This window comes from Dermacentor variabilis, chromosome 1 (genome assembly GCF_050947875.1).
Source record: "Dermacentor variabilis isolate Ectoservices chromosome 1, ASM5094787v1, whole genome shotgun sequence".
Lineage (NCBI taxonomy): Eukaryota > Metazoa > Arthropoda > Arachnida > Ixodida > Ixodidae > Dermacentor > Dermacentor variabilis.
The window spans coordinates 194,815,427-194,830,227 of NC_134568.1; the positions used below are offsets into that span (position 1 = coordinate 194,815,427).

Consider the following 14,801-nt stretch of genomic DNA (forward strand, 5'->3'; position numbering starts at 1 on the left):
TACTTCGTGCACCTACAAAGAGTTAACCATGAATAAGAGAAATTCGACGCATCTTGTATGCACGCTGTTCTTCAGGAGTCCTCACTATACACGGCCAACCCATAGAACTGTCACAACAAAAGTCAGTTGCTACGGGAGTTCTTCCTTCACGTACAAAACTGTAGTTATGTCACTCCCTGCTTCGTATGCTACAGTCAAGCTGCCGTCGCCCGTGGCAGCTTGTGCAACAGTAATCTTTACCGGGAAATGTATGCAGGGGCACTACGCGCTTCGCACTGCATATAGGTGCAGGAGCACCTTATCATCAATTATGTAGCTTGGATGCATGTTTTGAGCTTGTTCTTTATTGAAACGCATGCTGTTCTGTATGTTGTATGCGCGATTACAAAGAATGTATGTACTGTTCGCTTCACTTTGCTGAGTGCTTGTAGGGGGTATGAGCCATTGCATTTGGCGGTATGAGCAATTGATGATGATAGTTTTCTGTCGAAGTTACGCCACGAAGAAATCTCTGCGATCCCCAGCCATAGACTGCTTCACTGTAACAGTATGGAATAGTTTTACTTTACTGCGCCCCTACAATACGTACATAATTGCGTAACAATTGGTCGTTCTTATGAATTAATATGATCCTGACATGCTTCCAAGTCTCTTGTACACTTGACGCCAACGCATTGTGTATAAGTGGCCGACAGTTTCTCTACATCAACATCCCCGCCATATTTACACGATTCCAGTAGGTAGCCAATAGTATTAGATTATCTGGAAACTACCTGGCAGATGGCAGACGAAATAATAATAAAAAAAAAGAACGGGCCTATGAGCACGGCGACATGTGCATTAATCCTGTATTCACACAAGGCATGCAGCACATTTTGGGGAAACTTTCCACTAGCGCTCGATCACCATCACGTGGCTGTGGTGAACCATGTGACGGTATCTCCCATGTAGTGTTTACTTGTCAGCATTATCCCCAGCCGAGGATAGAACGGTTCACCATTGCTCAAGCTTCGAGCAGAAGGGCATCATTCGCTCTCTTCAGGGACTATTCTCCTACTATGCTCCACATGTTACATGGAGGGCACTATAAGCTCTGTGTCGCCGCGGCAATGCTATTAACAGGCCAGCGAGAAATACTAACGCGCGCAAACATGCATATATGGCTACCCTCTCCAGAAGGGTTTGCAGTTAGAAGAATTGCAAGGACATAAAAGGAATGACGAAACAGAATGGTCAATCCACGTTTGCGTCGTCAGAGAACTAATTTGTTAATGTTTAGTTTCATAAGCCACGTATCACACCAAGACGAAATTTTATTTAGGTCATTATATATTATTACTATCATGTAATATGAAACGCTAATGCGCACCGCAAACAGAAAAGCGAAAAAATCGCTTTTTTTCCCGGCTGTCATACCGAATGCACAGCAGATCCGTGAAGAACAAAAGAAAAAAAAAAGCATCCATGCAAGCTGCATTTGCATAGCTATCAATGTAGCATGACCTTTCAAATAAAATTAGTCAACTTTTAAATTCACAGTGTACTGCAACGCGACATGTAGTCGAGGCCAGCGGCAAAGATATCCATCGGTTTGGTGAAGACGACGACGAACCCTTGAGAGAACCACGCTCCATCTTGTTCAGCCCTGCGCCCTTATTGTATATAAATCTTCGCTAACCTTTCAGGCATGTTGTAGGCACCTAGGCGTGTTTGCAGTCAACTCTGCATAGCCCTTCCTTCTGATTTGCCAAAACAGCCCTACAACATACCTGCACAAGGAAAGGAAGGTCATTAGAAAGTGCTCGTATGTGTACCTTATTTTCTTTGTCCTCGAATAGATTAGCGTTGTTTGGTAAAGTATGAACGTTGAACAACTAGGCCAACTTCTCCCTCTACTGTAGTATATTTCTTCTTTCTGAACTCCTGACGCTCATACTAAGTAACGAAAAGGGCGTTATTTCAATTCCATTCTTCTTATTAATATTTTTGTTCTATATTGCCTTCTGGTTTGAATTTATTGTCAAGCTTCTGCGCTTTCAGAATAATGCTAAAGAAAGATGGTTTGTTGGAATGCCGAAAAATATATTTTATTGAACTTGTATGCTCAGACTTAAGTAGTTTGTATTGGAATCGGTATCAAAGTTGCTTACAATAATAACGTCATCCACAAAACATCAGTCTGGCTTGTCAACGTGGCAATCATGTAATGATGCGGAGGACTTGGGCTCTTTAGGCCAGCAGCCAATACTCATCGTTACAGATAGCCTACAAAGGTTATGCTACGTGTGAGTAGCAGCGGGTGCCTACAGCTCCCAGACATTACAGGCCCGTTGGAAGACATTGGTTGCGCGTCACACGCAATGAAGGCGTTGCTTCTGTAAGAGCACAGAAGTCATTGACTCTTGAAATATTTTTGAGTGCGTGCGGGTACCTGCCCACCATGTGTAGCATGCGGGTGTTGTACCATGCAGGCTAACGTCTCATGTTTCCGTCACACCCGTATCCAGATCTCAATCAAACGTGTGCTTATCCGTACAGGTATCCTAACATTCCGCTGGAAGGTTCTGCTTCGTTTTCAATAAATGCGTTTAATCAGTGAGGCAGTGGTCAGCTATACGAATGTAAGTGTGATCAGTGTAATGACCCCTTTTGTTTGTTTATTGCTGAGGGGAAAAAGGTTAATTCGAGCAACAATTAAGCAAATAAAAGGTAAAATAACGACACTTGCTACATCACCAAATCGCAGCGTTTCTCCTGAGTACAAGATAATTCCCCATAATAAGGAAGTAGAGACACCGCTAGATGTTTGTCCACATTGTGAATGCACTGGCCTCAGTGATACTCTAAACTACGAAAGCATATAGGCCCAGGTGCATCTCTTTTCATTCGGCGCCGATGTACCCCGTTAAGAAAACCGTGCCTTTCGCGATACAGTATATCACAGATGGAGCCAGAGGAGACGGAGCGGCAACAGGAGGGCCGCCTCCGGGATGCTGCGATGGGAGAAGGGGTGCGTGTTATCGTCGTACGAATAGCGCCGTCGTCGGGAGCAGCGCAACCTGACGAAAGGACGCGGGAAAATCAATCCGAGTCAAAGGAAACGCCTTTCCATGCTTTCGCGTGCCGGGCCACCATCTTCGTGGAAAACGGCACGTTGGCGACCCGCCCATCGGACCGGCAAGACACGCTCTTCTCGCGCCACTCGCGCCCAGCGCCGAAGCGGGCGCCATTGGCCGTTCGGCTGGTTGATCCACGCGAACCTGAGTGTCACGGCGGCCGAAGAAAAGAAAGCTAAAAGCGGGAGGAGGTTGGCGGGCAGAGAGAGGAGGGGGCGTTCTGTCTATAGCGCTGTTCCACTCGCTGCACAATTTGTCACGTCGCAGGCCCCCTATTCTGTTTCTGCGAGCTTCTTCACTGGCGCTGCTATCCTCTCTGTTTTGTCCTTTCGGCGACGTAGGCGTGTGTGCGGACGCTTGGTAAAGCTTTGGACGAGCGTGCGTGTGCACATCGTGCTTCTTGATCTTGTAGTCGATTGTCCATTCACGGGCTTCCCCTTCCCACGCTGGTCAATGTATTTCTCTGGCCCTTGCGCCATTTAGACGCCAGCGAGGATGTAGTCTCGCAGGGCCTACATGCAACGGCGGAGCGCGGTGAATTACGAGCGCCGCATCAAGAGCCATGGCAGAGTGAGATATGACTTCCTGGCGTGAGAAGTGATGCGAAAGAGAACCGAAAATACGAATGGCTACGGCGTGACATTTCCCCACTAGTGCTTTAACCGGTGAATATTATTTGAGTCTGACGAGGAAAGTGGCACACCAAGACGTCCATGTTTGCAAGCGATGTGCCTACATATTTTCGTACGTAAGCCGCTCTTGCGCGTTCCCATCCTGGGTTAGTGCCTGGCAGCGCTTAAAGTCACGCTAAATAGGAATGGTACGATGTATTTGTAGATTATACTTTGGGAATGTCATAAACGTCAGTCTTAACGTGAGCGGAGCCTTGGTGTGCAGAAGGGACTCAAAAACGAAAGACGGGCGTGAAGACGGTCTGAAGCTGCTATACCTTTATTGATTATGGACCTCCACTGACCCTTGGCTATCTGCTCCGACAGATTCATTGTAAGAGCTCATTGTATAAGTGAATTATTGTATATAGTTCTCGCGCTGCCTCCTTGAGACGTCACGAGATTTGGAAAGCAACTGCTCGGGACTCATTAACAGTCTATCGATAAACAAGCATTAGGCTGCACTTTCTGGGAAACATTCATATAGATACTATTCTTTTTGAGCACGTTTTCCGAATAGAAACGTCTCAAACATATGAACATACTTTTACAATTAATTCGGGACTCCATATTACCGTGCCAACACTGCAGTTCGGGTAAAAAAAAAGGGGGGGGGGGAGGGGAAATGAAAGTAGAAGAGGTAACTTCTTTTTCTGTCGTTTGCTGTTCTAACAATTAACTAACCTTTTTCTGACAAATAAACGCAAATCAAGTTTTGCAAAATACTAATATTGCCAATGAGAGGTGTATCGTTCTTTCCGTCCCGCCTGCTTCCGTTGTCTCGGCCAGTCAGCGCCTATTAGAAGGGACCTTTCCGAAACTCATCAATCGGTAATGCAGCCCCATCTTCCCCCCATTCTTCCTCACTTGATTATTTGCGTTCAATAGGTCAAATTTTGTCATAACAGATTTCCTTACAAAGCGATGAGAAGTAGCAGGGGCCACGTAAAAACGTCTACCTCTCCTATTACATTGCGTAAAAAAGGATTCTATTCGAACATGCATACGATGCAAAAATGGGTCATTTCGATTAGTAGGGCTTTTATACAGATATGCAAACCTATATGCGAAAATATTATGTACATGCACAATATCATACAGTAGGCGTATAATTAGGCTCAAATAAGCTCAAATGGCGCCTCAATTGTGAACTCAGTTAGGCTCAATACGCACTTTGAAATATCCTATGCTAGATATTACATATTACATAAAGATTTGCTGTGTACACAATATCATATTAAAAAACGATTTTGTGTATATGCAATGCTCTTGCTTTCCTGGATACCCATTTTAGCGCTCATGCAGCCTGACTTGTTTACGAAAGCAACAATACGCTGTAATGATACGATAATGTGGTCAATTGCTATAACAAGCAAAAAATTAACAACTACCAAAACAGCCATGCGTTACTGAAACAAATTGTCGCATGTTAGTATTGTTCAAAGAGTGTATGATTGAAATTGACATTGAAATTCTTATGTGTCATGCTGTGCACTTACAGATGGGGTACTGTAGAAGGAAGCTGTCCTTCAACGGCTTGACGTGTCTACAATCCCTCTTTAAGTAGGGAGACAGTATCAAACATGCTTACATACATATACATACATATACGTACATATATTGCAACATACTTATGCTTCACTGACATGTTTCTCACTCACAGTTTCGTCACAGCGTCAGTGAAACAAACGCAAAACCAGGTACATATTATGCTGTTGGGATAGCGCAAGTTCTCGTCAAGCCTCTCCCATGATGTCATGACGGTACTGGTGTGATAATATGTTACGCCGCAATAATAGCTACTAATGTCAGGTGTTATTTGCATGCGCACCTTGTTTGCGTTATATACGTGGGCTCATGGGCAGAAACGCGTGCACATCATACATGCATAGAGGGACTGTACTTTCGGTGGCAGCGATCTTGTTTGCAAAAGTGGCCTGCTCTTGTGTGTGACGAGGCTTTAGGGCCACTATTGCATATTTGTGAAAAAATGCAGTCAAGTTGCACAGCCACCGTACCAGCTGGAAATGTTGATTGGGCTAAGCATGCACGCGTCCCGCAGGGGCACATTTTTTTCTGCCAAAACACTACAGCGAATGTAAACATCGCGGTGATAACAATTAAACAGGTAAAAAGTGAAAGTACTGATTTGGAAGAGAGAGATACTCCTATAAACAACAACAAAAAACGTGCAGTATGTTGAAGTAAGAAGGTTAAGTACACACGTCTCCTCATTTCTCTATATTGATATACCGGAAGAGTAATATAAACACGCTTTTGCCTTAATTAATTGCTGCCTTCGCAGAGAGACGTTTTCGTGCTGACGAGGGCATGGGAGCACTCAGAAGCTGCGTGGCTGGGTGTTTTTTTTTTTATTTTTTACGTGTTACGCGGGAAAACAAATGATGACGCAGATAGCGTAAACCGAAATTGCCGTATGGCACGCACTGCTTGCATGACCTTCGGCCTTCTTCGTAGAGTGCAGCGAGACCGGAAGAAGCAGCCGAAGCAAGTGTGCAGGAACTCTATGACTCTTTTTCATTTGCTTTTTTTGTTTTTTTATTGCCTTGCCTTTCGATTTGCAAATATTTCTGTTCCTCTACATGTGACTGTCATCTTGCTTTTGCGACGACAAAAGATACACGAGGACCGCTAGGCGGTATGCAAGCAGACTTAGACCGCCAGTCATTGTAGCCTGATTGTGGTTGGAATCTTTGAACAGAAGCTAGTGCGCTGGAAAACTGGAATGCAATAGTGTTACGATAGCATTCCAATACGTTCATTTCTTGCGCTTCGTTAGCAGTTGAAGCGGCTTGCGTCGCCACCAACATGGGCCTGTCTTTGTGCGGTGGATAAGAAAGGAACCGAATCGAGCGAAAGGTATACTTACATCCTATCTGCCCCGATCAGTGTTTCGTCGTTGGGTACACCACTTCCTCTACACCCTAATAAACGGTTTTCTCTACTGATGTGTGCTACTCCCCTTTTCGCTTGTGAAGGCGCAATATAAATATACTTTCATCGCGTGCATGCGTTCTCGGGCTACATTTCGTCAGCGAGTACAATGCAGTACTGTGATGTGGCTTCGCTCTGCCACTTAGAACTGCGATTTCTCCATGTGGTCGCAGCAGCGAAGTCAAAGCACTCGAGGCTCCGTGCATGGAACATTTCTAGAATACACACAGCATCTTTTGTTTTGTTATTTGCAATATTTCGGTTTACTGACTGTTTCCTGCATAAAAAATGTGAAAAAATAAGCGGTCTTCAGCCTGTCTTCAATAGATGCCAGCACGCTCTGGCGAATCAATCTCGTGAGCATGTATAGCGTATCTTTCGATGACGGCTTGCACGACTCTCAAACAAATACAAATCCGAATTCCTTGTCCTTTGGCAGCATTTGTATCACTAAGTATCGGGGAAAGGGTTGCAATATTTTGCCTTCGCAGGACACAATTTTGCACCCTTCCGCAAATCCTCACAGCTGCTACGTTATGTCGGATTCAATTCAATGAAGAAGTGAACTCGGAAATTCTCCGTACTTATCGCCACAGCCATGACATGGGATGTGACATACTTTTTCAATGGCTTCCGGGACAGCGCGGTATCAGTGGGAATGACGACGCCCGTGAAGCCGCGCCCGATTTGTACATGAACCCGCCGTGGTTGCTTAGTGGCTATGGTGTTGGGCTGCTAAGCACGAAGTCGTGGGAGCGAATCGCGGCCACGGTGGCCGCATTTCGATAGGGGCGGAATGCGAAAACACCCGTGTACTTAGATTTACGTGCACGTTAAAGAACCCCAGGTGGTCGAAATTTCCGGAGTCTTCCACTACGACGTGACTCATAATCATAAAATGGTTTTGGCACTTGAAACCCCATAATTTAATTTTCAAGTATTGCATAAAATATTCGACAAAATAATTTTCAATAGAATAAGGGCAACACTTGACTTCAGTCAACCAAGAGATCAGGCTGGCTTCAGGAAGGGATATTCTACAATGAATCACGTATATGTCATCAATCAGGTAACTCAAGTTGTACCGGTAACGAATGATTAGTCTTGTACACCGCATCCCGCACAGCTGCAGTTCAAGGGGAGTTGTTGCTCTCCTATAGAAAAGCTTGAAAGACTAGAGTAAAGCTCACACAGGACCACTACCTGAATGTTTATATATCCGTCTAGTAGTGTACTAAGACTGCAGTGGTGTTGAATGACAGTGGCGTAAAATGAAGCTAACCGAATAAATTAATTACTCAAGGCTAGTGCATTACAGCGATGAGTGGTAGTTACAAAACTACATAAGTATATAAAAACAGTAAAGTGTACATAATACACCTTACCGACAACCGAAACAAGCTCACATAAACTAACAAGAAACAGCAGTCTTTACGTCATCAAAATCGGTTATGGAGGCGATGGAGGCTGGAACGCGGTTCCAATCAATGGTAGTTTTTGGAAGGAAGGAATTAAACTTTATGTTGATGCGACTGTTGCGCACCAAGTTTCGGAGTTTTCCTTTTTTTGCTTCTTTTCTTTGTACGAAGTCCGAAATTGTTCTCTACTTTGCTTATGCCGTATTGCCTCTTATTTTCCTTTCAACTTTTCTGCCCCATGGAAAATAACATCCCCGACCTCACCGTATCTCGCGCGCTACTAGTGCTTCGACACTTGCTATTGCGACGTCAGTGTGATGTGGGGCTTCTTCTTTGCTACAGGACTCTTTCTGAAAAAAAGCGAGAAAGACTAGTTAAACAGATTATGGGGTTTTGCACGCCAAAACCACGATCTGATTCCGAAGTACACACAACTGGGGGACTCCGGAAATATGGACCACCTGGTGTTCTTTAACGAGCACCTAAACCTAAGTACACTGTTTTCGCATTTCGCCCCCATCAAAAATGCAGCCGTGATTCAATCCTGCGACCTCGTGCTTAGAAGCGCAACACCATAGCCACTAAGCAACCGCTGCGGGTCGCCAAAAGAAAGGATGTCGGAGCACTTAAAGCTCTACATGAGTTCGGAGCGCTCCTGTGAGTATAGTTTTGTGTACTAAGGGAAGATCACTAGAAAGAAGGATAAACAAATTAACGCAGAGAACTTGCATTTGCGCAACGCTGTAACGTCTCTTCAATAAACGTTAGGGGCCGAAGAAAAAAAAAACGTAATAGTTGTAGGCGAGACGTCCCCCGCAAGAACAAGCGAAACGGAGAGAAAGACCGATGGAGTGAGGGAAGGCATGCACGGAGAATAATTCAGCACCTGCGCACCTTTAGGAAAAATCGAAAGGCCCACAAGCGAAGCGTGCAGTGGTTTAAACAAGCGCATCGCAGTGGTCAGAAATAATGGGTTAGTCGTCAGGGCGTCCCCCCTCCCTTACGAGTTCCCTTTCCGCCCCGTAGAGGCAGGGATGCTGCTCCTCCCGGGTGGACCTCACGCACGCGACCATTGTTTGAGCGCGCGGCAGGCGTCAGGTCTTTGCTTAAGGCTGGCTGATGCATGCGCTTACAGTTTCCGTGCAGCTTCATGCACGCCAAGCGTATCACGCCATTACTTAGAAACCTGCGCACACGCGACAATTCGTGCTCCTTCTGCTTTTTCCTCTGCATATAGGCTCTGACAGCAGTAGCGCAGACTGAACAAAAATATTAAATAAAAAATAAACATTACAAAGAAATTAGGTGTGCCGGCACGGAATTGCTCGATAACCACAAAGCAAATTTTGAGGTGCTACCCATCTGGTCGGTTCTGGCATGTTACAAGCACAATTGCCCAGATCTATTGCCTGTATAGTGTGCTCAAAGACCCTTTCTTGGCATTATTTATGCCACGGCAAAAAAAGAAAGAACGAGACCATTCGATTACCTTCGTGTTGTAACGTATGGCGACTGAAATATTTACGATTGATACACGTGGTTATTTTCCTGTATTTTCTATGTGTTGGAGGCGCCACCAACTGTTGATGCGATAAACTGTATCTTTGCAGAATTTCAACTCAAAGTAATCCAACCGATAACAAATTGAAGGCTAAGCACGAGGTCGCGGGATTGAATCCCGGCTATGGCGGCCGCATTTCGACAGGGGCCAAATGCGAAAACACTTGTGCACTTAGATTTAGACGCACGGTAAGGAACCCCAGGTGGTTCAAATTTCTATAGTCCCCCAATGTGGCAGGCCACATAATCAGATCGTGGTTTTGGCCCGCAAAACCCCATAATTCATCAAATCGAAGGATCATAAAGCATGGACAATCGGGATTTTTTTTTCATACGCGTATGTCAAAATGAGATCTGGACAACACGTCTTTTTTTTAGTTTTGTAGCATCTCGTTTCTTGATTCAGACGGTAAAAACGCATTCTATTATACCCGATAAATTATACTTGCCTGACAGCGACTAAGGGTATCAGACATCGTGTAAAGGATGGTATCCGTATAGAGCAAACTTCAAGCAAAGATGTAAAAATCATGTGTTGGGCAGCCTACACAACACATTTCTTTCTAGGACGCATTGTTGCGTGTATGTATGGAATTAGGTTAGTTGACAAGAGAAGGGAGACAGAGAGCGGCTCTTTAATTAAAACTGAAAAAAATGTTTGCATGGAGGCATGCCTGGCATGTTTCTCCAAATGAATGCGCTGATAACTGAAAAGAGAGAAACAAGCTTTAATGATATCCTGGAAATGTTAGCCTGGCTGTTCGCCTGACATGCTATTTAAGGGGCATGGTAATGATTATGCTATATGCAGTGAAAACAACTTGCCGCCGGTGGGAACCGAATGAGGGCCTCGAATCCGGCCGCATTGATGCCTTCAAGTAGCATAAGTGGGCTTATTGACCAGTTGCCTTCACCCCAAAAAGATCACGTTCTCGTGACGCCTGCGGCAAACAGGACGTTCCACGTCCACCGCCAAGGTCTGTGAGTGGTGGCCCTGGCTAACACTCCCAGGGTTCTACTAGTACACATAAATACCCAAGAAAGTGGATGGCGAAACATCGCCGCGGTAGCTCAAATGGTAGAGCATCGCACGCGAAATGCGAAGGTTGTGGGTTCGGTTACCACCGGCGGCCAGTTGTTTTTTCATCCACTTTAATTTCCATTAATTTATCGTTTCTTCATTCCATTTATTAAGCACAAGTAATTTTCCCTATGTTGTCCTTGGTGTCAGTGTTTGTTGGCTTCTCATGATTATATATATATGTAGGTATTTACAAAGTATCGTTAAGGCTCTTGGCCCGCAACCGCAAGAGCATCAGTAGCGCTTTCGTGTCGCGTAACGCACGGGGTGATGCTTTGCCATGGGTCGAGAATGTGCTGTAGTGCTAAGCTCGAATCCTGTTGAAGGTGTAATGCCGCCTTCGAAGACTCTCTCTCTCTCTCTCTGATGCGTAGCGGCAGCAATCGCATAGAACATGTTGCAGGTCTTCAGGAACGTTACATTCCGGGCACACTGGATAGTACGTGAGTGGAATCTAACACATGGAGTAGTTTGTGTAGGCCACGTTGATTCTTATGCGTTGAAGGCAGGCTTGGTCCTTTCTATTGAGGCCTCGCGACTTGTAAAAGTCGCACGATGGATCTACGTTGTATACGGGTCCGTACTGGTAGCTGGTATCTGTCTAGAGGGATCGCTGGAGACGCCAAGCGTGTGCAGATACCAGAGTCGCCGCGTATTTTCTCGGGAAAGGTATCTGGAACATTTCTCTCAAAGTGTCGTGCCACGCTTTGGCAGCACGGTCTACCTGAATGTTGCCTTGTATTTTGCAGTGAGCTTGTAACCACTGCAGCACAACCCTGTGATGCAGTGCGCAGACTTTATTGCATAGGCGTCTGATGTCCATTACGAGCTGTTCCTGCATGCGTGGTGACTTCAGGGACTACAGGGCCGCTCTTGAATTGGTGAAGATGGCCCAAGACTCGGCTGTCTGATCTATGACGTAAATCAAAGCGACCCGCAGTGCAGCTAGTTCAGTGGCTGTAGTTGAAGTGCGGTGACTGAGAGTGGCAGAGATGGTAACACTCGCAGATGGAATCTACACACCAATGACAGGTGATGTAGCCGTAACGGAGTCATCAGTGTAAATATGACGGTGAGCCCTGTAGATGGCATTAACATTGCCCTAGCGCAAAATACAAGGGGAGGTCAAAAACTTCGGCAACTTGGCAACAACCTAATGTCTGACAGTGATATCTCTACCTTATGTTTAAATCATCTCTGCAGCCAAGCGTGGTCTGAATATCAAGACTTCCAGTTCGTTACGTGGTCTGCATCAGTCAGTCAAACATGGCGTCCTCCCACGATTTCAAGCTCGAATACCGGAATGTTATTAAATTTTTGTGCAAAGAAGGAAGTTGCGCCAAAGAAATTCACAGTAGAATGGTGAATGTGTATGGAAGTGAATGTCCTTCATATGCTACAGTGACTCGGTGGTTCAATGAGATTAAACGTGGCCGTGTGCACGTGGAAGACAACCCAAGGTCAGGGCGGCAGGTCACTTCAACCGATTTGGACCATTCAGCCTCAGCAGAGAGCCTTATCATGAATAATCGCCGAATCAAGGTGTATGAGGTTGCCGGAGAATTAAACATTTCTTATATCAGTGTTTCCACTAACATCCACGGTGTTTTAAATACGTTGAATATTTCGGCACGAGGGGTGCCAAGGAACCTCTCAGCGCAAGATCTACGCTAGCGCGTGCATTCATCAAGGGAACTTGTGCATCTATATTCAAGCAACCCAGAAGATTTTCTCTCCCGCCTTGTGACTGGGATGAGACTTGGCTGTATCAGTAGGATCCAGAAACAAAACAGCAGTCTATGCAGTGGAGGCATTCGGGGTCTCCTCTGCCAAAAAAAATTCAAGACCCAAAGCTCAGGGAAGTAAGTGATGGCGACACCTTTTTGGGGCGCAAAGGGGATCCTGCTCATTGAGTATTTTGAAAACAGTAGGACAGTTACAGGCGAATACTACGGCAACGTTCTTCGAAAACTGCGTAACGCCATCGTGGAAAAACGCCAAAGATTAGTGACAAGAGGTGTCCCCCTCCTTCACGACAACGCCCCAGTTCACAGGTCTCGTGTTGCCAAGGCTGCCATTCGAGAGTGTGCCCATGGCTTCGAACAGCAGCATTACTCACCCTACAATCTCGACCTGGCTCCGAGTGACTTTTATTTATTTTCTAATCAGAAGAAACGCCTCAAGGGAACGAGGTTTGATGACTTGAACTCGCTTCAAACTGCCGCACAGGAGTGGCTTGGCAACCAGGAAGAAAGTTGTTTTTTGCAAAGTACCAAAAGCGTTCCAGGAAAATGGGAGAAGTGCATTAGTGTGAGGGGAGATTACCTTGAAAAAAAATTTTTTCCAAGGTCTGGCAGTTTTTTATACATGCGAGCTGCAAAACTTTTGGTCACCCATTGTATGTCAGCGCTGGACAAGGATTACTGAAGTGAAGTGATACACACAGAAAATACAGCATACACATAACACACACAAAGCACAAAACATGCACTATTAAAGTGTCTCGTCGAGAGCTGTGCCTCGAAGAAAAGCTGAATGCGCCTACTTAGCGCGGGGTGCACAGGCGGCGCTGGTCCATGGTTCATATATGCAAGTCGTAGCTCAAAGTTTCAACTCCGAGATACACTTAGTGCGATCGCTGTAGGATGATCCTTTGCAGTGCAAAAAGGGTGCACTATCAGATTAAGGGCACCATGTTCTCTCGTACATTGCGGAACAAAACATAGAACTCATCCCGCAAAGCGGGAACGAAAGCTTTGGCCTGAAGCTTGAATTGGATTATAGCGTATACTGTGCAGCGGTGGCGCAGAGGTAGAACAGCCGCCTCGCGTGCAAGAGGTCCGTGGTTCGAATCACGGTGCCGCGCAATATTCCACCGGATCGAAAAAATCCGCGTGTTGATAAATTTGCAAGAACAGGCCTGGAGTGGGGCCTGATCCCGGTGACCAGAACCGGCAACGCACTCCCTCACCAGAGCAGGATTGGCCCCCCTTGTGCAATACTTGGCCACAACCTCCTATATGAACACAACAATCAAACCCCGGCCTTCAGTCCCCAGCAGCTGCGAAGCAAATGACCACGGCGGCGGTCGGACCTGCGACGCAGCAGAGGGTGCTAAGAATCCCTGGCTCCGGACAGGCCGCCACTGGAATATGAACCTGGCAACGTTTAACACTAGAACGTTGTCTAGTGAGGCGAGTCTAGCAGTGCTATTGGAGGAATTAGAGGGCAGTAAATGGGATATAATAGGGCTCAGTGAAGTTAGGAGGCCAAAAGAAGCATATACAGTGCTAAAAAGCGGGCACGTCCTGTGCTACCGGGGCTTAGCGGAGAAACGAGAACTAGGAGTCGGATTCCTGATTAATAAGAATATAGCATGTAACATACAGGAATTCTATAGCATTAACGAGAGGGTGGCAGGTCTTGTCATAACAAGAGGTACAAAATGAAGGTTGTACGCCCCTACATCCAGTCATGATGACCAGGAAGTCGAAAGCTTCTATGAAGACGTGGAATCGGCGATGGGTAAAGTCAAGACAAAATACACTATACTGATTGGCGACTTCAATGCCAAGGTAGGCAAGAAGCAGGCTCGAGACAAAGCAGTGGGGGAATATGGCATAGGCACTAAGAATAGCAGGGGAGAGTTATTAGTAGAGTTTGCAGAACAAAATAATGTGCGGATAATGAATACCTTTTTCCGCAGGCGGGTTAGCCGAAAGTGGGTGTGGAGGAGCCCGAATGGTGAGACTAGAAATGAAATCGACTTCATACTCTGCGCGAACCCTGGCATCATACAAGATGTGGACGAGCTCGGCAAGGTTGCGCTGCAGTGACCATAGGATGGTAAGAACTCGAATTAGCCTAGACCTGAGAAGGGAACGGAAGAAACTGGTACATAAGAAGCCGATCAATGAGTTAGCGGTAAGAGGGAAACTAGAGGAATTCCGGATCAAGCTACAGAACAGGTAGTCGGCTTTAACTCAGGAAGAGGACCTTA

The 14,801-nt window shown here is 45.8% G+C and overlaps 1 protein-coding gene across 1 annotated transcript in view; it reads left to right on the forward strand.

Annotated features, from left to right (window-relative positions):
• LOC142590423 (neural cell adhesion molecule 2-like) overlaps positions 1-14,801 on the forward strand; it is a 483,557-nt gene that overhangs the window by 314,019 nt on the left and 154,737 nt on the right. The gene's annotated exons all lie outside the window — the stretch shown is intronic.